The sequence below is a fragment of the Aulonocara stuartgranti genome, assembly GCF_965226115.1.
Source record: "Aulonocara stuartgranti genome assembly, chromosome: 3".
NCBI lineage: Eukaryota > Metazoa > Chordata > Actinopteri > Cichliformes > Cichlidae > Aulonocara > Aulonocara stuartgranti.
The window spans coordinates 39,236,865-39,262,970 of record NC_138941.1 but is presented as its reverse complement, the minus strand read 5'-3'; the positions used below and the strand labels follow the sequence as shown (position 1 = coordinate 39,262,970).

At 41.5% G+C, this 26,106-nt stretch overlaps 1 long non-coding RNA gene across 2 annotated transcripts; it reads right to left on the bottom strand.

Annotated features, from left to right (window-relative positions):
• Window positions 1-14,696: 14,696 nt before the first annotated feature.
• Window positions 14,697-19,726, bottom strand: LOC309703439. 2 transcript variants are annotated; one of them, XR_014275900.1, is made up of 4 exons: window positions 19,455-19,726; window positions 15,260-15,401; window positions 15,000-15,131; window positions 14,697-14,908 (listed from the first exon to the last, which is right to left on the bottom strand). It is a non-coding gene; the product is annotated as an uncharacterized lncRNA (long non-coding RNA). The 2 variants fall into 2 exon arrangements; XR_014275901.1 differs by lacking the exon at window positions 19,455-19,726 and having other exon boundaries at window positions 15,260-15,763.
• Window positions 19,727-26,106: the final 6,380 nt, after the last annotated feature.

Genomic DNA, 26,106 nt, shown 5'->3' with positions numbered 1-26,106 from the left:
TGTGTGTTTGAGCGCTTGGTTGACTCTTACTTTAAAAAGCTTTCCAAGTTTATTCAGCACCTGCCATTTTTTTTAAACTTGATAGTGGCTTGTGCCTTAATGTCATGTATAAATGTCTGAGTCAGTATTTTACCATGCCAAACACGACAAATATTAAACAAAGTCACATTTGCTAACGTGCAATTTTTGTTGAAACAGAAGATAATGTATGTGGGATTTTTCATACAAATGTAGTCAAGAGCTAATTGAGTGGGCCAGTGTGCTAGTAGTAGTGGTAAACCCTTCTTTTTTGCATGGTGCTGACAACATTATGCCCCTGTTCTAGTGACCCCATAGTAACTAATGGTCTAATGCAGGGGTGGGCAACTCCAGGCCTCGGGGGTTGGTGTCCTGCAGGTTTTAGACGTGTCCTTGATCCAACAAAGGCGATTCAAATGGCTAAATTACCTCCACAACATGTCTTGAAGTTCTCCAGAGGCCTGGTAATGAACTAATCATTTGGTTCAGGTGTGTTGACCCAGGGTGATTTCTAAAGCCTACAGGACACTGGCCCTCAAGGCCTGGAGTTGCCCACCCCTGGTCTAATGAGTGGTTGCTGGAGGTTGCTAGGTAAAATCCGTTGTAAAGAAGTTGTTGCTTTTAAAAATCTCCTTGTGATTTCCTTGTTCACTAGTAGATAACCACAGTCACCAGTAGTTTGCATTAAAGACACTGGCTTAACGATTGGAGCGATAGCAACATATATTGAAGCTACAAGGTTTACTTTGAAGGTTGAACTTTGTGGTTTCAGTTTACGTCTCTCATTGAGACGACTCCTGGTGTCCACGACAATCTGCTAGCAACCAAAGCAATCACAAGGTTTCTGGAGCACCAGTCTCCTTGCAACTCTTTTCACCAAGCAACTACTAGCAATCTCCAGCAACCACTCATAACCACTTGCGGAATATAAATGTTTCCCTACACGTGGTTGTCGCCAACCAGCATCTGGGCCTATGTGAAAGGGGTGGAAGACGGATAAGCGACAGAGTCTCCATCTGCTCACTAGTTTAACTGAAAATGACATGTGCACATCTTTAAATTCTGATAGGCAATACCGTTGTTATTCCTTCCAAGCTTGTTTGGACATCAGCCGTCTTACTTTGAAATGAGTCTTCTTGTGTTTTGTGATTATCTGTGCAGCTGCACAGTTAAGTCAGACATTAATATTCAAACTTTAACGTTCTTCTCCAAACTTGAATCACTGTTTGCTCAGAGAGTCAGCTCTAGAGGCGGGTGCTGCCTTTATAGCACCAGAAAAATGGGCCAATCTTCCAGCTGTACCCAGTGCAGGTACGAGAGGCAGCCCAGTTGTGCTCGGGAGTCTGCTCCCTCTTCTAACTGTAAGACAGAAGCTTTTATACTCTGTAGAGTAGGATGAAAATAGACACGTGTTAGACAGGAACACTTTAATCTTTCCCTCTTTCCTTACTCCTTCTGCCACTGACACACAGCTGAACAATGTCTTGGGATATAGGAGTCTGGGATTTGAAAACCTATATCTGCTCCACGAGACAGAACTGGATCCCGCTCTTCTTTTGTGTTTTGCTGCAGTCATAAATTTTGCATGTAGGAGCACGGGGAGCGCTGCTTACCGAGCGAGCCTCGGCAGGCTGCGTGCCGCGCCAAGAGAGGGTGGCTGGGGCTGCTATTAAATAGCACACAGTGGTTCTCAGGCTGCTCGGGGAGAAGAAGGCATTTCTGTGGGAGGCAATTGGTGTGCAGCGAGGAGAGTGACCACATGCAATCTGTTCAGCACAGCGGCGCTGGAGGTGCAAGCCAAAGCCTTGTTTGGTATTCAAAGCAGCGGGCTTTAATGCATTGATCCGTGAAGGGACGGGCTACACAGGCAGAGTCGCACACGAGTATAAATCCACAGCCAGCAAGCTTTTAGGTGGTAATAACACTGACCGAAGAGATGCATATGTCTCCATACAAAAGAACCTGAGCAGCAGAGGATGTGTGTTCTTAACCTTAAATGCAGGGGCAAAAAAGTGCAACCGTCATGCATAAACATGCACCGCTCCATGCGATCCTCGCCGGACACACCAGTGCACACAGAAGAGCCAAAAGGATAAAGGTGTCTGTTGCTTTCATGGTGGAGCGGTCTTATTTGTGCTGCTGGAAAAATTAAATGTTTTCTTTTGTGTGTCTGTGTGTGTTGCTGCCTGTGTGTGTGTGTGTTAAAGATTCAACAGGAAAAAACGGCCCTGCGCTGCTTTCTCTGCTGGTTGCAACTCACATCCCTCCCACACAATCTCCCTCTTTGCTACTATCTCACACACACTCCCCATAATCAAAGCTTTTCTTCTCTCTCTCTGTCTCTCTTATATGTGCACACACCCACAAACACACACACATCCACAAACACACCAATGTTTGCTCCCGTCCACCTTTCAAAAGCAGAAGAAAGACGAGCGCGGGAGAGGTGAGAGAAGGAGGTCATAATATTCTGTGTGATCCTGCCTTCACATCTTTGCCCTGCCTTCTTCCAGCCTCCCACGGGATCATGGGAAATAAATGACGGCCTTTCCCTTCGCAATAGCTTAGCCATGATCGAAGGTGATGTCAACCTGTCTGCTGGTGAGGGGAGAGTTTGGTGGTCCGTGGATTAGTGTGCCAGGCTGGGTGTTTTAGTTTATGAGCAGCTAGGAAAAATGCTCCATTTTTTTGTCCATAAATTACCTCCTGGCTCTCCTCTCCTCCCACCCATGCCGGCCTGGCTGGATTTATTGCACCCAGCCAGCACCCAACGCTAAGGATTTACTTAGGAGGGCTCAGTTTCTCTCTTTGGCTGAGTTTTCAAGTAAGCGTTTGTTTTGAGAAGGTGAGAGAAATGCAGTAGAAATATAAGAAGAGCATGCAAAAGTTGTCAACGGAAACTGCTGGCCTTCAAATTCAAGTGCAGCTATTTGTGTTGGCCAAATAGACACGTGGATGTTTTTACATAATCTTCTACGCCTTCTGTATAGCCAATCATATTCTTTCTATTTGCACGCTGTACTTGTGGTCTTCTTGTATTCCACCTTCTGCCTATATTGAGCTCATTGTTCAAAATGCCGACCAAAGAACGGAGGTGGAGACGACAAAAAATAAACATGGTGGGTTGACATGTCATAAAGACGTGCCTCTCGAAACTTTATCCACTCCATGTAGTTTAGCACCGTGTCTGGATCCCATTGTGTTTTGCTGGGCTTTGTTGCTATGGACACCCCTCACTGCTTTAGGTGGAACTTTATTTAAGACACCCCCACAGACTGACACAGACTATTCACTTTGGCTGTGTGGAAACCATCGAGCTCAAACATTGAATCAGACAAAAATCTTTTTGTTGAAAAGTCACACACTCTAATATTTTGTTGGACGGCCTTTAACGGTAAAGATGGCTCACATGTTAATTTTTCCCATCCAAAGCTGCATTAATTTTTCACCAAGATGATGGGAGAGTTGCTGTTAGGGATTGGAATTAATATGAATTTAGCAATTCCGATTCCATTATCAAGTCGATTCCTTATCGATTCTCTTATCTATTCTATTTCTATTTTCGAGGAATAATCTGAACAAGGGTGCATAAGGAGCCATGAATGTGGAGCCAAGATTAGCTTCTTACAGGAGATGTTGAAAGACAGAAATCCAGCGACGACACTAGAACAGAAGGGAACACAAAAGCGAACAAGCTAAATACTGCTTAACCATAACACAGAGACCACAGGGAGATGAAGGAAAGTGATAAACAATACAAACCAAAACAGAACCCTAAACCGTTCACAGAAACTCAAAACTCTGGGTCCATGACATACTTGTGAGTGCAATTCATTGGTTTTCTTAACAGCAATTCAGAGCTGTGGAAGTGCTAGAGTGCAAAAATCACAACACTTTGAAGGAACAGCACTTTTAATTGGCTGAGTTTATTTCTATCTGGAGCATTGTCTTATTGTGTACATCACACTTTTTGAGGCTTAAATTAACGTGAGACATACCGCCAGACATACATATGCCTTTGTGGTTTAGTGACCTGACACAATTTATACAGTTGGAAAAGATAAAGTACGCTCTCAAGGGGTCGAAGGAGAGATTCTTTGCTGTTTGGGATACATTGCTAAAACATTTAGAGAAAATTAAAACCATACACACCTGAAAGATGCTCGACAGCCACTGTAAATCCTTTTTTTTTTCTGTGTGATTGGGATTAATTTTGTGTAAACTATTCCCCTTTAAGTGCACATCTTCAAATATGGTGAACTTCCTGGTACCTCATTTAAATTCACTTTATTCATTTATTTATTTGAATTTCTTTCCCCTTCTGGATCGGTGTCCAATATGTTCTTGGGGTGGGGTAAATATATAAAAAGGAGCATTGTGGCCTTTCTATATCTATGTCTTTGTACTATATTGTTGATGCTCAATAAAAGAAAAGTTAAAAAAAAAAAGACATACATATACGCCTGAATACCAGTGACAGCAACTACTAAAGGCTATCTGGATAAGCTGGAATAGTCTAGAATAGTCTAGTACTCCTGAGAGAAAACTAGACTCCTGCACCTCTCGTGGGAAGTGTTTTCAGACTTTAAAAAATATAACCCTCGACAGGAGATGTAGGCCTATCTTAAGTTTTTTTTTCAGACCATATATCAGGTGAGTGGTATAAAAAGTCCAAAAAGGTTGATACTGGTTAAGCACGGGGCACTCGCTTGGCAGAATGTGGCTTGAGTCCCACGTGAAGTCCAAATAAAGCACCGACTTATTTTCTACGAAGTACATGCACATACCCACACTCTTCCAGTGGCAGAAAGTTAGGATTGGGAGGGGAGAGCTGCAGGAGAAAAGCCGTGTATTTCCAAATTTTGGAACTCTTAATCTTCACTAGATTTCTACCTACTGCTGTTTTAATGCACAACTTTAAAACCGTTTTTCCATTTTATGAGCACTTCTAGCTTTTGCAGGACAACAGGGAGGGAACTCTGCAATGACCTGAGAGCACTGTGTGCAGCAAGACAAAAAGACACGAGGCCTGATCAACAGGTAAACTTTCACGTGCAAACTCAATCTATGTTGCAAAAACTATTTTTGGAGCTTTCGGAGCATGTTTAACATCACTGCGATGTTTTTTTTCACTCTTCAAGTATGTTTAACACTAGAAGAAACACTTATCCATGCTGAAGTTGGGGAAGTGCTGACAAATGGATAAAAGTCCTAATGGAAAAGGGAGAAAAATAAGAGCTACGCTATCTTCAATGCTTCCAGTATGTTTATTAAAACTTTTCTTTCACTCTGTGAACGCACTGGGAGTAGAGAAGTCTGCGCGACACAGCTGCAGCTGTCGCTTTCTTTCAGCTCCCGAAACTATGCTGCCTTCAATCAAACAGCACAAAAGCAGACAGTAAAAAGGATAAAGTCAGAGATGGAAATCCATTCTCCATTCACTATGCACAGCCTGTAGACAGGGGAGGTGCTTGACTTCAGTTCAAGGATTCTCTGCAGACAGCTTGTGAGTAGTTGCTCTATTTTTCCATCCATAATTCTCATCTTTCTATTAGGAGTCGAACAATTTATTAAGATTAGATGTAACTTTAATGATCCCTGTCGGGAAAATGGGTCATTGCACTAGCAAAAAATAGTGTGACAAGAGAACCCACTGAATATTATTAAATACTGGAAACAATGAATGGTTGATTGCCGTGTATAGGCTGAAGCTGAACTCAGATTCCATGCAGTGGGTTTTAGCATTATTCTTGATAGTATGTCGTTTTCATCAGTGATGACAATTTCTGTGCAGTTTATATTTCAGTTTATTGTAACTGCAACCTTTAAAATGAAAAAAGAAAAGAAAGAGAGCATAAACTATTAAGTACTGACTACTTTTAACGTGCTGCATCCAGTTTTGGTGTTCTTACTCCAAAAACAGCGATCATCAGCAGGGGCTAAAGGGATTTGGGAAGTAGGGCTGCAATGTTGGGAAAATAATCACTTAGAAATAAGTCACATAATTTGCTGTGTGTGCTCTGGTAGCTATGATTTGCTGGCCTTTGCTGCTCCTCTCCATGGATTTAGCTTAAGTTAGCTGAGCTAGCATAGCAGATTTCCAACCCATAAAAGTTACTAAGTTTACTGAATCTAATCAGTATTATCTTTGGTGATTTAGCCTGATGTCATTTCAGACTGACCACAAAGACTGCAGCCGCTCTGCACAAATGCAGCACTCTGTAAACTTGACCACAATGCTGCTAACCAGATTGGCCTACACTAAACTAGCCTATACTAAACTTCCTAGCACAGTGTTTTTCTTAGAATAACCCATAATTACCACACTGGCTAAAACAAAATCTAGTCCTGAGCATAACCTGGTGTGGAACGCTTGCAACACAAGTCATCCCATGATTGTTTGATTAAATTAATTCAAACAAAGCAATCACAAAATTCCTAAACTTAATTTTAGATAACGCCTTACATCACATCACATTACAGAGAAATTTGAGGTGATTACAGAAATAATAGTACTTAGAATCAGACTTAGCAACTAACAATGAAAGATATAGTGTTGAAATTAGTCAGCGTTAATCTTGTTAAAATGACGTGGGGCTGCATGGCGTCAACGCGTTAGCGTGGTTAGCTCGTTAACGCGTTAGCACAGCAGTTATGGCGTTAACGTCATTTTAACGAGATCAACGCTGACAGCACTAGTTGAAATGTGACATTACAGAAACAAACATGCCATACGCAACTAGTCAACTGGAAAATTTCAGTGGTTTGAAGTAATTAAAAATGTAGTTTTATAACAAGACAATAGTTTTAGTTTTAAAAAGCTGACTGTTTTTACAGTTGTTAAGCAATCTTCTAGAGAGTCAGGATTTTTTTTATAGACAGGCGACAAAATACTGTATGAATCTTCAAAAACAAAAATGGAATCACAACAAATCCAGATGCTTCTATGGAGACCAAAAAGGGTCACTGATTGCTATGAAAAGATGCAAATCATTTGCTGTGACCAACGAAACTAAACACCTGCTACACATCAGATTCATCCAGCAGTGAAGGACTAAATGAGGTAGAATTTCTTCCAGTGGAGACTTGTAGAGCTTGTCCAGAGGACGAAAACTGTGCTTGTCAATAACGAAACTGTTTATGCTACTTGATATCTTGTGGTATATCTCATATCTGCAAGCAGTCCTCTTCTTGGACAGTAGTATACGATCCGACAGATGTTATAGCACAACCAATAACGAATTACAAATGACTGATTTCTTTATTTTGCCCTCAAAGGCTTTCCATACGTCTGCGGGTCACTGCTAATGAGATGACTTGCTTTTGGCCAATAGTTTAAAGGTCCTAATGTTGAAGAAAGGTTATTTTTTTTGCCAGTGAGAATTGTTAATTACGAGGCAACACCCAAAAGTACATACTTTTACTGCCATATCTTTCTGTCAATCAGCACCCATCTGTCCATTCGGCAGCCCTGGCACCCTCCTTTTACAAACCTCTTCAGTGCCAGCTCATCCCTATCACCGCTCCATCAGACGTCTACCACCGCTCCAGCGAGAAGCCACGGAGCCATCCAAGTGAACCTAATCAATTCCTCCTTCAATGGAGCACAATGCGGCCGTTAAAGCCCCTCGCCCTGCCATCCATCCTGCCGCTGCTCACTGCAGCAGCAGCGTCCGTCTGCACCACACAGATGGGCCTCTGCTCTGCCATGAAATAAGCTTTGCGCGTGTGCTCTTACATGCCGTGTACTGGTCTGTGTGTGTGTGTGTGAGACGCACAACAGTGGCAGGTGACAGTGATAAAAATGTGTGATATATTCTTGTGGGCTACAAATGAGAGTCACCATAAGACAAAGTATTGCGGTTTTCTATCCCGCTCCATCAAACTGAAGGTCCCTCTGTTTTTTTTTCCGGATGTGTCAGTCACTCACGCTGACATTAAAGGATAACAAGGATAATATTAATGCTTTTGCACGTTGTTGTGCTTTCCAGTTTTCCTTCAAGCAGTCGGCATAGCTGGAGAAATCAGAGTTTATTTTCTTCCCTTCAGCAGAAACTGCTTGATGCTATTTCATGCTGATACAACCACAGCTCTCACATTTCCTGAGCTGCACAATCGTGATAAAAATGAAAGGAAAGCGTGAACAAAAGCAAACTTAAGTCATCGTCGCCAAATTAATTGTTTTCATGGACAGATCTGGAGCACGCTTTTATTAAAATGCACCAACTAGCAACCGAATAAAAAGTTCTACAAACTCGTACAAACATGAGTCTTTCGCCAAAGCGACACTTTGTCTTGCTTTTTTTTTCCTCACTGAATTGGTTCCCAGTTAGTATCTCAACTGGAGTTTATGGTTTTTCCGATTGTTGGCTTCTGAAGGGTGCAGATTGCAAGGGAACAACTAGCAAGTTGATGTAAGAGTGTTGAGACATAACTAAGAAATGCAAAAAGAGAAAGAAAGCAAACGCTGGCAAAACGCATTACAACTGGCATCCCATCTGAGGTTTGTCCTTTCCGTGGCAGATCTCCTCTCCGCACCTAAATCAGCGATATGCTGTACGTTAACTTCCACAAACTCAGTAGATTCTCCTGTCACAATTTTTCTGAGAAGCGGGGAGTGCTGTGTAGTTATTTCTCTGCCCAGAAACTGATACATATAATTACAGCAGAGAAACGCAGGGTGAAATAGTGGGGTAGCTGACATGCTGATGTTTACTCTGAACAGCTGCTGTCAGAGAGCAGGGAAACAAGGCGTGGTGTAAATAAGCACAGTGGAAATTAGTCGCTGGAATGCACTTTTTGGGTGTCTGGGGACAGAAAACAGAATCTCACAAAAGAAGAGACAAAAACAAGCATTGGGGAAATGTAATAAAAGCAGGAGAAAGATGGATCCAGAAATACTTCTTTTTTTTGCTTTAAGAATATTAATTTATTCAATAGTTGACAGAGACGGTAGAAAGACCTGGCAACAAAACAATGTTCCCCGAGTCTAGGGATGATTAGATGTCAAAAAAAAAATCCAGCCAAAAACAGCCAGAGAGTTTCGATCGACAAAAATACATTTTACATATTTGAAGAGTTGTTTTCTTTTTTTTTTTCCAAGCCGTGTCTTATTCTCATAATTGATGCCGGTCTGTTGCCAACTTTGCACTTGCCACCTCAGTAGAGATTCTGACTCCAGAAAAAAGCAGGCAGTAGAAAATTGTTTTGGCCAAAGAGGAAAATGACCTGCAAAAAAATATATTTTTAAATTAAAAAAAAGTCCCAACAGTTTTAATGGAGCTCACAATTTAAAAGGGAGGAGCAAGTACTTTTATTTATATAGTAAATTTAAAACCAAAGTGCTTCATGATAAAAAATACAACAACTAATCCTCCTTTTACTGTATTTTCATACATTTTACAGGTTATCCTCCTGATAAAGAGCTCCCAAAGCAATAGATAAACTAATAAATGAAAGAAAAGTAGAGTACAGCAAAGTAAATAAAATAATTCAATAGTGCATTTTCTGTGAAGTAAAACTCTTTTTTATTAGGTTTAATTTGCATTAACTACAGAAACATTTCCTCATGTAGAAAAACTGAGACATACTGTTGAAATGACACCTTTTTCATTAAGATATCTGGGATTAAGTGTGCAGTTTAATGTCTTTACACTGACGGACAGTGGCTCTATGTGTCCCACAATATAACACCATTTAAGGCTTTAAACTAGGGGTGTCAAACATAAGGCCCAGGGGCTAAAATAGGCCAGGCAACGACTCCAATCTGGACTGCTGGACAGCTTTAGACAATATAAAGGATTGCATAGATTTATTTGTATTTATTTTTTACTATTGATAAAGCCTCCCAATTGACATTCATAGTACTGTACACCACAGCAATGAACAGATAAACAGCTAAATGAGAGAAATTTCTTCACTATTACAGTGATTCTGCAGTAATAAAACAAATAAAAATAGGACATTTTCTGTGAATTAACAGCAACTATACTTTTATACTTTTTATAATAACAAGTCAGCAGAACTTTTCTGTAATTTTACACATTTGTCATGTAGTTTTGCCGGTCGGGCCCACTTAAGATCAAACTTGGCTGTGTGTGGCCTCACAGTGTAAAATTACTTTAACATCTATGCTTTAAACACAAACAGCATACTGGATTCTGTAACGCAGTCCCAGTAATCTGTCTGCAACATTACAGACTAATCCAGTATACAGTGCATTATATTAGTCCAGTCTAGATGTAACAAAAGCATGTAAGACCCCCTGTGAAGGTAAATGCAAGCCCCCTTCAAACATCCTTTAATGTTCTGGATTCAGCAGCACAGTTAGACATTCTTGGAGCACCTTTGCAATCTAACCTGTTGCAAATTAGCGTCTTAACTCTACTAAAACTTAAATGAAAGGTTGTTTTGTCTGCCTAATTGCCTTTTACCTTCACTTGGACTCGGTCCATGTGGTGCAAATGTCTGCATAATGGAGGTTTTAGTTTGTCGTGAGTCTCTTTCACACGGAGGAGAAAAGTACAAAGTTAGTTTGTGTCAAAGCGATTTAAATACGCTCTAGCGCTAAAACTCTTACAGTACACTTAACTCCACCTCATGTTCTCATTTCACATGAATAATTTACTGGCAAAATATTCAAGCTCTTTTTTTTTACACAGAGTCTCGGCGCCCAGTTGTTGTGACTTCAGCATTATTAACGCAGCGGTCACTACGTGGCCTTACACCATCGCTTCGCGTTATCTGACCTCAGTGTTTCTTTTGTATCCTCGTGCAGATCGAGTCTGTCGGTTACCCGCCTCACTCAAGGCAAAAAGAAATCAGCAGGCAGCAGAGTGTTTTCCAGCCAAGCTCTCCATCTCTGGAATCGACTCCCTCGTGTGATTAGGGAAGCAAATTCTGTGGAAGCCTTAAAATCCAAACTCACAATTTATCTGATTTCACTTCCTGGCAGGGGCCAGTTTTACAGTTTCTTATCTTACCTCAGCTCAGACAGCATTTAATGCCTGAACCTGCTGTTGTGAGCCCGGTAAGGGCTGCCTTTTGGATACTACGTCCCCACGCTCTCAGTCTTCTGCAGTTTGTAGCTGAATGTGTTTGTTCAGAGTGAGGTTTCGTGCGTGCAAGTTGGCTTGCTTATCTTTTGTCGGCCTCACATAATTGTACTGACAGTGGATATAGATGCTCCTGCTACCGTATCCACAGCTGTATCCAAAGGCCCTCTCTACCCAATCTTTTTTCTATTTTGTGCAAGAAAATCCAGGTTATTGCTCTTTTTAGGGCTTTAATAGTTCTTCTAATACACGCTGGTGTCCTTGTGATCCTAATTTGAATTAGCTCACCTTCTTTTGTCTGTCCTAATAAGATTTTTACCCTTTAATCAAGGAACAGAGGTTTGTTTTGACATCCCTTTTCTACTTTTTCTTTCTCGAGTGCTTAATGTTCTTGTTGCATAAGCCAGTGCATAATTTCATGTCATTCATGAATGACTGGTTTGATATTATGTAGGCTGGCTCTGTCTTTTTTTTTTTTTTTTAACAACTTGCAAAGCACCTCTCCTCCTTCTACATGATTTCTATGGAAAGCACATCGCAGATAGTCTGCATAACTTTGAAGTAGCCTTGAAATATAAAAAAGGCAAGGTGTAGAAAATAAGGTATTCAGCGTGGAGAGTATTGTCGGATTTTTCTGTTTTGGAAATCTCGGATCTCCCCTGATCTCTTCTCCCAAATACTGCATGTTTGCAAAACACGTTTGAGAGGAAAAGAAATTAGCTTTAGGTTCTTCAACTTTTTTCTGTGTACTGTATGACAGCTGAAGTGAGGAGGCCAGGGATCACGGTGGGTGTAGAAAGGTTAGTGGAAAGATTAAATGAAGTGCAAAATGTAAGTTGCCCACTCATAAACATGCACTTGTTGCCAGGAGAGGTTGTCGGGAAAACTAATGAAAAATGCTGTTTTGCAGGTCGAGTGTGAAAGTTCGAAAATTGTGCGTTCTAACGTTTTGTGCATGTTATCGATATCATGCTAACAAACTTAATCAGAATGCTTGAATCTAATATAATTAGACACCGATTATTTGCAAGCCTTCGCCAATCTGTCTGAGAGTGATTGCAGTCAGTCTGACTTAGACAGCAATTCTTTGAAAGTTAGCTGCACCTGTGCAATCACCTTGTGATCTAAAGTGGTCACACAGTGGTCAAGAGTGTTGCACGCTCAACCTCTAATTCTCCTGAACTACTTGGAATCGATCGCCAAATGGGAAAATATTCAATCTAATCACCAGGTAACCATTGATTTTTTTCCTAGTCACAAGGAGGTTGCTCTCCTATTTTTGCTGTAGTGTGACTGAGCCATCTCATCTCCCAGTTGGTGTGCGGCTGTACCTCCTCTGTGTGACAGTACATTTTATGATAATTTTGAGAAATGACTAAAATCTATTTCCCATGAATCTGAAGTTTAACATTGATAAAAACAAGAGTATAGTATTTTCTACACAAATCACAAAAGCTTCCAGGTGACAAATAGATTTAATTTCTTCAAACTGAGAAGTACGAATTATTAAATCATACAATTTCTTAGTTGACTTGTCTGATCACAACATGGTTTTATTGTCAACAACGCCGAGGAAAAAAGCCACTCTAAAACCTGTGTGGAAGCTATTCTACTAATAATCTCAATGAACTAAACAAAGTGCAGTGCAGTAGGAAATGTTATGAAAAATAGTCATGAGGAACTAATGAATATAGTTATGGGTATTGCTGGCAAGTTTCTGACAGAGCACAAACACTTAAATAAAAAGTCGTTGCCACCTTTGGGTAAATCAGTCGGTTCAAAAACGTATGAGTGGCTCTATAAAGGTTTGTGAAAGCATGTTTTTAAAGAACTGAGGAACTCGAAAGCTCATTATTTTATTTAATTAATCACAAAGGCCAGACGAAATTCTGCAACGGTGTGGAAGTAAACAAACAGTATGATAAAAAACATGTGGTGAAATTTCAATTTAAAGATTAATGGGTGAATATTAGAACGGAGGTAGAATATCTCGGCCTTACTTTATGATCCCCCGAGCATCCACAATCATTTCTTAATTTATTGTATTGTATAGTTTATTGCACAGATTCTTCTCATTGTTTTAAAAGCTCGACTAAGGACAGGCACAGCAATTTAGACTATAAACGCTGTGATGTGTGTTCATGTAGGTGCATCGCTGCAAAGTCTTCCAGATCACTGGTCATAGGCGATCAGTCGAAAAAATGACAATTTCTAATAACTGGCTAATCTACTGTTATATTGCTTTTAAAAAGCAATTAGGAAAACTTGTTTCAACTGCTCCCTTATTTTCAACAAGCTGCTACAATGAGTAGCTGTTCATGACACAATCCTAAAGGGTTTTGTGTCTCCCAGAACTGAACTGGGGATCTTTTGCATAGCTCGAGATTCAGAGCAGATCATCTAATAATCAGAAAGATGGTGGTACAATCCCTGGCTGCTCCAGTCTGCATGCCAAATGTTCTTGGGCAAGATACTAACCCCAGGTTGCTCTCCATCGGTGTGAATGTTAGATTAAGAAGAACAGAAGCTTGTATGAATGGGTGAATGTGGCAAGCTGTGTAAAGTTCCCAGGTAGAGTAGAACCAGTAATAACATCACTTATAGATGACTGTCAGTCAGCTAAGTTAGTCTTGAATTACCTGGATCCATCTCATCATAACGACCTTATAGGACCGTATCACTGCATTAGATCTCTTCACTCTGCAGACTTACTTGTGGTTCCTTCAGCTTTCAGGCCCCTCTTTTGTGGAACCAGATCCCAGTTTGGATTGGAGGCAGACACCCTCTCTACTTTTATGATCAGCCCTAAAACTTGTTTTGGTAAAGCATACAGGTAGGGCCGGATCAAGTGGCCGCGAATCCTCCCTTAGTTTTGCTGTAATAGGTCTAGGCTGCAGGTGGCTTCCCATGATGCATTGAGTGCTTCTTCTTCACTCTCTATGCATCAAAGAAGAAGAAAGAAGAACAGAAATGTCCTTTATTGTCCCTCATTAGGGATATTCAGGTGTTCCTGCAGCAAAGTGACAGGCCGATGGAGCATGCAGATTCACACTAAAGTAAAGAATATAAAATAAAAAAACGAAAAATAAGAGACTGCACAGGGACATTTACAACATAAGGAAACAAATATTGTATAGTTATAAAAATGGCATATTCAAATTCAAAGAAATGTGCACCTCAGTAGGATCATCTTTTAAAACATAGAAAATATAGCTCTTTGTGTATATATATATACACTCTCTTTCAGTGTGTCTATTGTCCGGCCAGGGGGCAGCCGGGGGGTTCAGTCCGAGCTGGTTCTTCTGGTTAAAAGGGAGTTTTTCCTTCCCACTGACGCTAAGTGCTTTCTCACAGGAGGTCATCTGATTGCTGTTTTTTCTCTATCATCGTGTCTTTACCTTACAGTATAAAGCACCTTAAGATGAGTATTGTTGTAATTTGGTGCTATATAAATAAAACTGAACTGAATTACACCATACAGCATGAGGGTTTAAAACCCTTGCTTACCAGCATCAGCAAATGAAGGAGTAAAGCTGTTAGTTTGATCCAGTGACAGTTAACTGGTAACACATCATGAAGAAGTATTGTTGCTATGGTTACCTGCAGTTTTCACACACCAGTTAGAAGAGTATATAAAAGTGAGTATTGGGGCTTTCATTATACAAGCTCAATCATAAGCAAATCCGTAGAAATGCTGCGGTATCACAGCATCTGCAGGTGGAGCAAGTTCACACAGACATCTGCAGACACGATGAGTAATCAGTGAAATGGACCAGTTCAGGATGTGCAGTGTTTCCGAGTGGGAAAAACCCACCTCAGTGGCTGCCACAGACATCCTGAGAAATAGTAGCAAAGATGGTAAAAGAGAGAATTAGGAGGCAAATGGGGAAAAACTGGGTTGAGCAGAGTAAATGCACAGCATAAGACCTCCTTGTCACGGGAACACAAAGCTCTCCCAGCACGACTTATTCCTCCGCATAAAGGTCTGCTTCTTCCTATTGTGCTTCAGGACTGCTGCGTTTTCACTCCTCGCCAACAGTAGCTCTCTCACAACGGCTCCTTGGGAGAATGTAAACAGGGAGATATGTGACATTTTCAATGGTATTACTGCATAATTACTTTCAGTTCGGCGCGCAAAGCCGCCGCTGCATCTTTGAGCCGCTGCCATTTTATCTGTGCTTGCTTACATTTTGAAGTCCTGATGCGGTATCCATATCGCAACCTGCATGTTTAGCTGCACGCGGGCAGATAAATGCCTCCCTAGCTCAACGGTGATTTGTCGAAGCAATTTGTGTTTTCGGCGGGAGCCTCGTCTTCCTCTTAAGCGAGCTAAAACGCACAAGAGCGAGTCTCCGTTTTAAAGAGGTTCAGTCAAGAACGTGGTACAACAGGTTGAACCTCTCCATTAGGCTTTTTCCTAACACTTCTTCTCCTGCATGGGGAAATGTGAAAGCAAAAAGCACAACAATAACAGACAAAGGCCCAAAAAAAGAGAGAAAAAAATCACAATGTGGCCTGTCTTTAATTAGCGGGATTCCTTGTGCCGTAGTTAAATTTGAAACCAGCGTACTGTCGAAAGCATGATAACATATAAGAAAGAAATTATGAGTTTAAGACCTGTGACTGCCTGCCATTAATTTCTTCCAGCCCTCGTGTGCTAAAGGTAAGTATTAAAGATAAGTGGCTTAGCGTGATTACCGTTTAATAACTAAGAGGTGTCATAATTAAATTTCCATCAATCACAGTACTCCGCCTCTAACAAATGTCTGAATCATCGGAATCATTATGCAAATTAATAAGTAATATTCTCTGAATAAATTGGGCTATTAACCAGCGGTACATGCTCTATCTGGTTCAGCTCAGTGGCGCCGGCTTGTGTGCGCCGAATACACGTGTGTTCAACACACACCCGTGTGTTTCATGTAATTGCAAACGAGTACTCCTTAATATATTTTTTCTTGCACCCCCCCCCCCGGAGGAGCAGCTCTAGCCTACGCCGTCGTGCTTCAGGCTTGCTGCACCACTGAGCTGTGAATGTCAAACACGAGGAAAAAGAAATGCAGGCGAAGTAAATAACAGCGAGGAACATGGTCCTCTGCAACCTTTTCATTAGGAAAAACGGCGAGAGGGAAGAAAAAAGAGAAGAAAAATTCAACTGAGCAAAACACCTACAGTCATTACAGCTGGGAAGTTAGAACAGTTATTAGAGCGGAGAAACTTTTAACGCCGCTGACTGAGGTTTCAGGAGCATGAAGGAAGGAAGAGGAGAGAGAGAGAGAAAAAATAGGACAAGAAAATATCAATATGAGATATGAACTAAGGTGGGTGCTTCCCCCCCCCTTAAAATGCTGATGGCGGGAGCCACTCAATATTCATCGATTAGAGACGCTGCGTCGGCGGGAGAGAGCTGACGTGCAGGGAGAATGCTCCTCATTGAGTTCCTCTTGTTTTTCTAACCCTGTGAATTAGTTCTTTTGTCTACAAGGCAATTTATTTCGCAGATAAAACAGCCTGTGGTTAATCCAGAACCCGGCAGAGCCTTTCGCTTTTGTTTTTGTTTTGATTTTGTCTTTACTTATGCGCGGGGTTTAAATTAAGATAGCGGTCAACATGCAGTCAGCCTGACCCTGATTGGTTCCGCTCTTGAGCCGAGTTGTCTGGTGAAAAAGCGAAGCGTTGAAAGACAAAACGAGAGGTGGGTGTTCGAGCTGCTTCCCGTCTTTTCAGCAGCGTCCCCTTCACACTCGCAGGTGAACGTGGAGCTGCATCTCAGGTGTGCCTCTCGGGTTTGCTCGCGCCGCTCCCTCGCTGCCATTGACTGTATCATAAGTGGCTCTTTAGCCCACTCAAATGATAATATAAAGCGGCTATATTCGAACCACTTCCACAGCTAAACTCTGTGTAGTGACGGGGAGGGGGTTAGCGGAGGGCAGGCTCTGCCCAGCAGGTAGCTTCTGCGGGAGAGAACTAATTCAGCCTCGTCTTCCTTTGATTATCGCTGGATGTTTGCGCTCTTTCTGTGGCCGCCCGCTATATTAGCAATCTGCTGCGCCCCTTCCTGACAGACACACAAACAGACATAGGAGGCGAGTACAAATGTACCATAAGAAGCGTACAAGAATATGCACGCACGACAACACGAGCTGCTCTTAACTGTCTGTCACATGACACTTCTCTTTCTGTCTTATCAGTTGCCGCGTCTCAAAGCAGAGAAGCTTTGCTTTCACATGAAAGGAGGAACTTTCACACCTTCCACCTGCTTCTTTCCCTCTCTCCTGCTCACTCATTCAGCATTATCTCTTGACTGCACTCGTGCCATCTGCTAGATTAATTGATCAAAAAGCCTCCGAATGTTCCTCGATGTTTGATTGAATTTGGGACAGCCAGAGCCTTCGTATTTTTTTTTCCACCCCGGCTTCCCGCGCCCCTCTGACACTTTTTCACACACTCCTCGTCTGTCTCTTCTTCACTCTCGTTCTGCCTTTTTCATAGTCGCTCCTCTCTGTTATATTCCTCTCCATTTTAACACCTACACGCTTGGTAATAACCCAGATAGTATATCACACAAGAGGAAAAACGACATTTATGTGCAGAGGGAGGGGGGAAAGCTGCCTGGCCAAACAAAGAAGAAAAAAAAAGAGTTTAGTGAACTCTAGAAAAGGCTGAAGATTTTTAGCTTGAGTTTTCTGACATCAAACATTTTTTGTTTTCCTATTAAACGAAGTGTCTAAAGTGCTCTGCCACATTTAGAGGCCCCTCGTTCCTTCCAGTGGAGCATGGTGTAGACACAGGGAGCCCTTCTGGTCAATCAAAACGCCAACAGAGGGCCCCAAATCAAGCAAGAGCTGGGACGCCCATGTGTTTGTGTATTGGCATGTGCATTTGAGCGTACGCTGCTTTCTTTCCTTCTTTTTGCAGCATGTCTACATGTATGCAAGGGTCAACTGTTCAGCTATTGTTTTCCAGCTAGATAACCCTGCTGCGAGCATCCATGTGGCACAAGGCTCTGCTTTCAAACGGCAAGTCTTGCATCAAGCGGATCATAGCGCGAGTACCATGCTGGGCTGAGCGGCAGGGCGAGCCCGACACACACAGTCAAGTATTCATTGACAATTTACATTAAATCTTAGAATTTTAGCTAATCATCATTCAGAAGCTGGAGAGGACTGAGCAGGTGGTGATCCGGAGAGGTGTTCAAAGCAACGCTGAGTGGTTGTCCTTATGAACACGTTACAGCACTTCTGGGTACGACACCAGCCCGAGCTCCTGCTGTTTTCTCTTAATGTCTAACCTTGTCCAGGCTCTCCTGGGAATTGAATTGCATTAGGTCTCAAGTATGTGGCGGACTGCTGTACTAAGGTTTCCTTTGAAAGCGAGAGTGAACTTACACATTCCACATATCAAATCCAGTGAATATATAGCAATGGCTTGCTCTCTTTTCCCACCACTGCCATGCATAGCATTAGATCATTCTTTTAGCAGCACTATGAGATTTTTTTTTTTTTTAGTCCCCCCCCGAAGAGTTTAAATTGAGCTTGAATTTCTGAAATTGCATGCAGCCTGGAAACACATTCTTTCACAATGCTTTCTACTTCTCTAAATGTGTAGACAAGTTCTTAAAGCTACAATCTGCACAATTTGAAGTTGTTTAATAGAAAAAACAGAGCGTTGTACTGATAAATATCCATTGATTGATGGCTAATTAACATCTTCCAACAAACTGACGCATTCTCATTAACTTTGGATTAATTTATTAAAAATACATTGGAGCGGCGAATTGTTTGTGTTGTTTGAGACCGGCCACATACATATGTAGCATACCTTATTAGTTACTTTTAATTTAAAGATCACAAATAGCTCTTTTTAAAACAATATATGACCATTTAACATTTGAACAGGTATATTATCTCCTTCTCTTCCTCCAGCCCTGCTCTTGCTCTTCTCTCGTTTCCACCTCAGGTTCTTCCTCCTCACCTCATGCCTCATTGCTTTGAATTTAAGTCAAAGTTCTAATACACAAAAACTTGTATAACATGCTTATTTATTCCCGATATTGTCAAAACTACTTATTGTCAGCAGATTAGGCGAGTGACTCTCCTGTCTCCAGATCGCTGACAAGGAGTCGGCTAAATAGCATCAATAGCTGGTTATATGCTAAGCTAACTTTAATTGCTAAATTCACACATCCCTAGTTTTATTACATTCTCGCATCATATGAAATTTTATTCACCAAGTGTCCGAGTCAGACTACAGTGTTAGAGCCACTTCAAAGAAAGTTTCATTAGCGTCAGCTAAAACCGGCTAGCAACAGCTAGCAGGGTAACAGAAGAAAAACAGCAGCGCTTATGGACAGAAAAAGTACGTATATGCTCAGCAACTCACCTCAATATCACTCTCATCAGACAGAAGTAAGTTTTACTGACTCATCAACTTGTATCAGAGTCATTTCACCAAATTTTACAGCCTCCTCTAGAGTAAATAGACGTGAACATATATCGATAGCTAGCAGTTAAATTGCTAGCAGTAAGAAAACAGAAGTCAAGTGACTGTAATCTACTGACATCTAGTGGTGAGATTTTACACACATTCTCCTTTTAAAACTTTAGTCCTTAAAAGTCACTGTTAATTTGGTGACACCCAGTAGTTCAGGCTGGAAATTCAACTCCACTCGAGCCAAATCTCTTAATGCAAATCAACTATGTAGGCGTGCAATTTAAGGCCGTCTCCGAGTTTCTCTACATGACCATTTAAATTAATTCACCGTAATGATATTAGATACCTTCTACAGAAAATATGGAAAAAAGAACAAAAGCAGTAATAGTAAAATTCACCTTTAATTTAGCCCATTTCATTTAAATTGCACTCAAAGTATGAGTGACAGGAACTTGAGAGAGAGTCGGTACCAATAACTCTCCAAAAGCATACAAAAAGAACAATTTGTAATTTATATTTTTGAATGTAGTTTTTTTTTAATAACACGTCTATCATCCGTACTAGTATAGTTATATACTAACTCTCTTAAAGATGAACACTGGGTTTTGAAAGTGTTCAAAGGATATGGGTGCACCCAAAAACTCACCAGTCAAAGCACATATGAATGCACACATGCAGACACTGTTCTCACTCTGTATCTTATTATCTGTTTAAAAGGTATAGGCTGTTTGTTTTGTATGTCAGATGTTCAAATTGATATTTTTGCTTGATGACTGAATATAAATAGCTTTAGTTTTAGCTTGTTTTTTGTTTGTTTTTGCCTGGCCAGGTCCATAACTCGCATTTATTTTTCAGTATTTAGCTACATCTCGGTCTGCATCTTGATACTCTCCATGTCTCTTCCATCGTCAGGCTATGTGTGTTTTTAGGCTGTAGTGAGAGCGTGAGCAGTGTACGGTCGAGATGACATCTTATGCATGGATTCTAGGAGCTCTGTTAACTTGCTCCTTTTTGCTATAACATCAAATTGATGATTCAAGCTAAAACAGCCCTTAAGTCACTCGGAAATGTCTCGGCACACCTGACAAGCAGCCCGCCACTCGTGAAACCTGTGGTTACCACAATAACATTAGCTGTTTACTCCCAATCAAAAACTTGAGTGGTGAGAAACTCAACACAAGAGCAAACTAGCGTGTCTGCTTACAGCCAAACAGACTTGCTTCTCAATAAAAGCCAGCTTGTGTTTTAGCAGGTAATCGCTTTTAATCAGCAGCTGAAGGTTTCACAAGGTGCATTAGCAATCATTTAACACATATTTAATAATGTGTAAAGAGACTGAACAGTCAACAGAGAGATTTGAAACAGAAATTCCTCCACAGATAGTGAAATAGTTGCTGCTAGATGCCAAATAAACTGCAAAATGACACAGGGCTCAGCAACCTTACTTTTATATAGGAATGTAACCACAGTCCAACCAGTTGGACACCAGTTTACTTGAGTCCCCTATTAAAAAGGGACATATCCCGTATCAAACTAACTTTGTGTTTATAAATTAGACAGTGATCATTTGCAGACCAGACAGTCTGAGATAGACTTCAGTTGAAACAAGTTGCTTCCCACCAGCCGAGCTGTCCAATCACCTTGTGATGGAAAGTGGTCGCTGCAGCTACTTGCAGTCAGTTGCCAAAAGGAACAAACGTTCAATGCACTGGGCAACCGCTGATCTTAGTTAGGTTGTCCTGTTTTTTCTCTAATTTGACTTAGAAATTAGTTTTTAGACAGCTGTAAACCCCTGGTTTAGAAAATGAATGCAGTGCTGGGTTGACAAAAAAATAATCATTGACACTAGCAACATCAAAAACTGATCATGAAAGTATTTACTGCGGTCATAAATCAAAGTAGGAACACTTAATCAAAGACTTGTGTACAATCAGACTTAATTTTATATCCACGGGAGCTGTCTTCTGTTGTCCAATAGCAATTATGCAGGTTTAAAGCACTTCTGCATTGCCCTCACTGTCTTTTATACCTATATTATATTAGCAACTCCTCATTGGTGGCACGTCTACCAGTATAACCAAAGGCCTAGCTGGGGGGCTTCTTTGCCTCCCTCCAGCTGTGTGCCCGGCCTGGAGACTGCGATCTGTGACCAACTCCCGGTGCAGACGGCTCCGTGTGATAGTGTTTCCTCACCTGGCTCATGTATGCCAAGCCCAATTTTGCCCAATTTTACTTTTCAAGTGTGTGTGTGTGTGTGTATGTGGGGGGGGGGGGGGGGGGGGATGTGTGTGTATGTATCCATGACCGCTTATGTTAATGAGAGTGTGAGGAGTGAATTGGAGGGCGGGGTGGGAAGAACTGTTGCCCAACATGGAAACAGAACCAACAAGTGTCTCCTTTCATCAGAGGATAGCTTGAAAAAGTCATACTAATAGAGGACAAAAGGGTTAGATGTGTTAGAAGTGATGACGTTTCTTCTGTAAAGATCAAATTAAGGAATTTGAACAATGTTTCCACATTCAGACGCTACGGTTAATGTCTAAACGGTTTTGTTAGACGAACATAGCCGACCTGATTGTTTCAAATATTCAATTTCAGTGCCTAGTTAGCATGAGTGAATAAGTCCGAAAGACTCAAACAAATGATATTTGTATTATCACAGATATTGACTTCAGTTCAGACTCATGTAATTAGCCAAAGTGTGAAAACACCCTTAAGTGCTACTAATCAGAGATATTGTTTGGTCACAGTTGGAAAGCACTTTAGCAACTGTGGCTTAAGTGCTTTCACAACTTGACAATAATTGGTGTTGGATGAGAAAAGTGCTTTTCAGGCTGTTTTAACAATAAATAGGCAACATTAGAAAACTCAAGTATTTTGTTAGTGTAGCTCCAGGGATGGAAATGTCAGACTCTACCAGCCTGGCCCACATTGTAACATGTCAGCTACACGACTTACCATAACATTTAACTGCAAGCATTTATTTTCCTTAGAGAAGGAACCCTGAAGCCTCTGATAATTAGTTATTCTCTAACATCATCAACAAGGCGACTTTTTGGTTTCTAAGTAAAATGCTTGACTGATTGTACTGAATGCCAAAAATGACATTAAGAAAATCGATGCTCAGAAAACTGAATAAACTCTTGATCCCATGAAACTTAAGTTAGTGCTATTAGCAGGTCAAAGATCACACCCAATTATTTAGACAGCTCCAAAAATGGATTTGGACGTTTAAAGCATTTCAGCAATGCACCTTAACCACTTTGGTTACACTACTGCTTTTCCACTGGCACCTGTCTTTGGAGTAAATCAGTGAACATATGCAGCTGTCTGAGAACATAACTGCACTGATATATACAGGATAATAAAACTATATTTTTCTCATCTGTACTGAATTTTTTGCATTCAGTTACCGATTGCAAAGTAAAAATAGGACAACTACACACAGATCAGCTATGGAAAATTAGTGGTTACCTGGTGATTGCTTTGAATGCATCTGGTTACCAAGACCTTCAGCGCACAGTACCCGCAACCTCTATGAATGACCGCTTTGATTGCAGAGCCATTGCACAGGTCGCCTGGTGGAAGGGAACCTGTCTCCAAACAGTTGTGCTCCAGCTTGGACTGACTGCGATCACTCTCAGATAGATTAGCAAAGGTCTCCAAGCAACTGCCGTCAGATTTATAAATGCAAACAGACTGCCTACATGCCAGCCTCCACGATGTGCACAACTGTGCTCCCCTCTTTACAGTAAGGGACTCAACTGGTGGTTTTCTGGTTATATTCCTATATAATAGCAAGGTTGCTGAATGCATCACTATTTGTGGCATAATTTCCAAATCTATGAGGCAATCATTTTAAGAGTATTGAGATTGTTAATTGCACACTATAATTTTGTCTTCGAGGTCTGAAGACACTTGAAAGAGGAGTGTAAGAAGCCATCTATGTCCACTGTGAGCGACCATCTTTGAACAGAGGTGGTGGTTTACAACACTAACTGTCTGCCATCTATAATCCAGTTTTGAGATCCCTTCCCAGACGCCTTAACGCCCACTCACATCCCAGGTCATTTGACATCAGGAAATCGCATGATAGGGTTGGGCTAGGTTTCACAATGGGTTCACTCGAAACCTTGCCTGATTGTGACCTACACCCGTTTTCACACCTTGGCTCATGTGGAGGACTCTCCACCATTTGACCTTAGAACTGAAGAAGCTTCTCGGATGAGAGGTGAAATGTCTTCAAGCAACTTAAAGAAGTCCAGACGCTTTTCTTTGCAAGCTCCTTAGACTACGATGACCTGGATGACTGAGAACTTTCACAGACACATCTGTTGTCACCAGTATGACTTTAGCGTTAGTGAACTAAGAGCATTGTAGTATGAGCAAAGTTTTGCTTCTATATAACTCTGTGCATTATATTAGTCTCACTCCATAACTAATTATACTCTGGTCCTCCAAGCCCCACCTGCTGTGGTACGTTTTATACTTCCATCTATGCGTAGATGAATGTAGTCCATTTATAGCACACTTCTATTAATGCAGCTACAGACTGAACATTTGCAGTGTTCCCACAACCACATATTAGAAATGTGCTTGAAATAATTTTGGGTTCAGTGAAAGGTCATGTTAGCGCAGGCCTAAACACAGCCTGACAGAGCTGCTGCTGTCACCTGTTCGACACTCCGCGATGAGTCTGCGCTTGACCAAGGCACCTTATTACCGGAGCAGAGTTGCAGTTTGGTGGTGACAACTTGTTTCTTTAGTTTAGCAACTTTCTGTAAAACTTTCTTGCTCTTGTTTCTCTTGCGTTCGACGCGGGGCTGTCTAATGTCATGGGAATAACATATGCAAATTTTGATTTGGTTTCTTGTTTCCTTTCAAGTCGTGCCAATAAAAGTGCCATGTTCCTGACAGAACAAAAGCAAAATATGGGGTGTATCAAAGAAAGCAAAAATGTATGTAGTCGGGGCGTCAATTTGCAAGTGACATTCAATGTGCGGTATTCAAAACTCATTTCTAGACACGGCTGTGAAGACATTCTCTATCAAGCAGCTTTGACGTTGCGGCTGAAGAGGGGGGAAAAATATGGCCTTATCTTCATGAACATGCCAACGCAGCTCGACTGTGATCAGGAGAAACAAAGAAGATTGGAGACGGTGAAGAAAAATAGTCTTGAAATAAGCCTCCAGGTTTGCTACTGATATTGATATAGCAACTGTAGAGAGAGCAAACACGCAGACACACGCACACTGCTTAGAAACAGAGCGAGGATTTGGCCAAAAAATGTAAAAAAGGAAAAGGAAGAGGCCAACTCTCTGAGATCAATAAGAGGTGTGTATTTGTGTGTGACTGCATGCATGAAAAGAAGGCGAGACAGACAGAAGGAGAAGAATGCAATCAGTGTGAGGTTTCTCCAGACTGAGGATTTAGGTCATTTGAAAGAATATGGCTGAATCAGCAACACTGCCGCCACCGCTGAACTTAATCTACTGAATAGTCCTGCAGGCGGAGACCGAGTGAGAAAGAGAGGAAAAGAGGAAATGAGCGAAGGAGAGAGGACGCAAAATGGGAAGAGACGTTGAGCGGGCGAAGGGATGGGAGAGATGTGCGGGGTGGGGGGGATGAAACAAAAGGAGAGGCTTAGGGAGGGAAGGGAGGAGATAAAGCAATAGATACAGGCGAGATGGGAGCGGCCAACAGAGGGAAGAAGAGAGATGGGGAGAGACAGAGGAGGAGAAAAGCAGCAGGGGGGGGGAGATTTATCAGAGGAGACGGCAAGAGGGGGAGAGGAGATGGAAAGAGACGAGAGGCAAGGCTAAAGAAAGAGATAGAGGCAGAAGGGGCATAAGTGGAGAGGGGAGGGAGGGGAGGGAAAGAGATAGGGGAGCCAAACAAGAGGGAGATAGAAAAAGCTCACCCACTGTCTGCAGGCTGCCTGCTGACGCTCACTCGTGGATTGTTCTCCCCGTCAGATTAACGAGAACAGGGGGCTGAGAAGTCTGCACACGCCCCCACCTCCCTCATCTCAGGGGTGCTGCGCCGCTTTTTTCTTTCTCTGCTGACATTAACACCCATTTTCCGTGTCTTGCTCACATTCGCTCATGCAGCTTTAACACACACACACAATTTCTAATTGATGTGATTTGAATCCAGCAGTCAGATGTGGTGGGGGTAACTCCTGTTTGATTCTCTGCATATTCAAGAGTAAATAGAAGATTTTAGAGACACATGGTCTCAGAGTGACTAAACTGTAAGTGCGTAACTGGCCCTATATTTTTAAAATGATTGAACCTGAAACTCCCAGCAGCAGAAATTGCAGCTGGCTAATGTTAGCCTTTTAATGGAGACCCAGAATATTGAAGCTATTACAAATAATGTGGAAAACACAACTTAAGTACATGTAATCCTGCGTCCAAAGATCCATTTGTTACATTTTGTCTCTATTTGGTAGGTCGACCATTTGAAGCAAACAGCAAACATGAGAAGAAAGAGAAGGAATAATTACCTATGAAAGAAATGGCTTATGGACAATATGTTTAAAGACAAACAAACAAAAAAAAGTGAAACGTAGCTTTCTCCACTTCACGTAACACTGAGC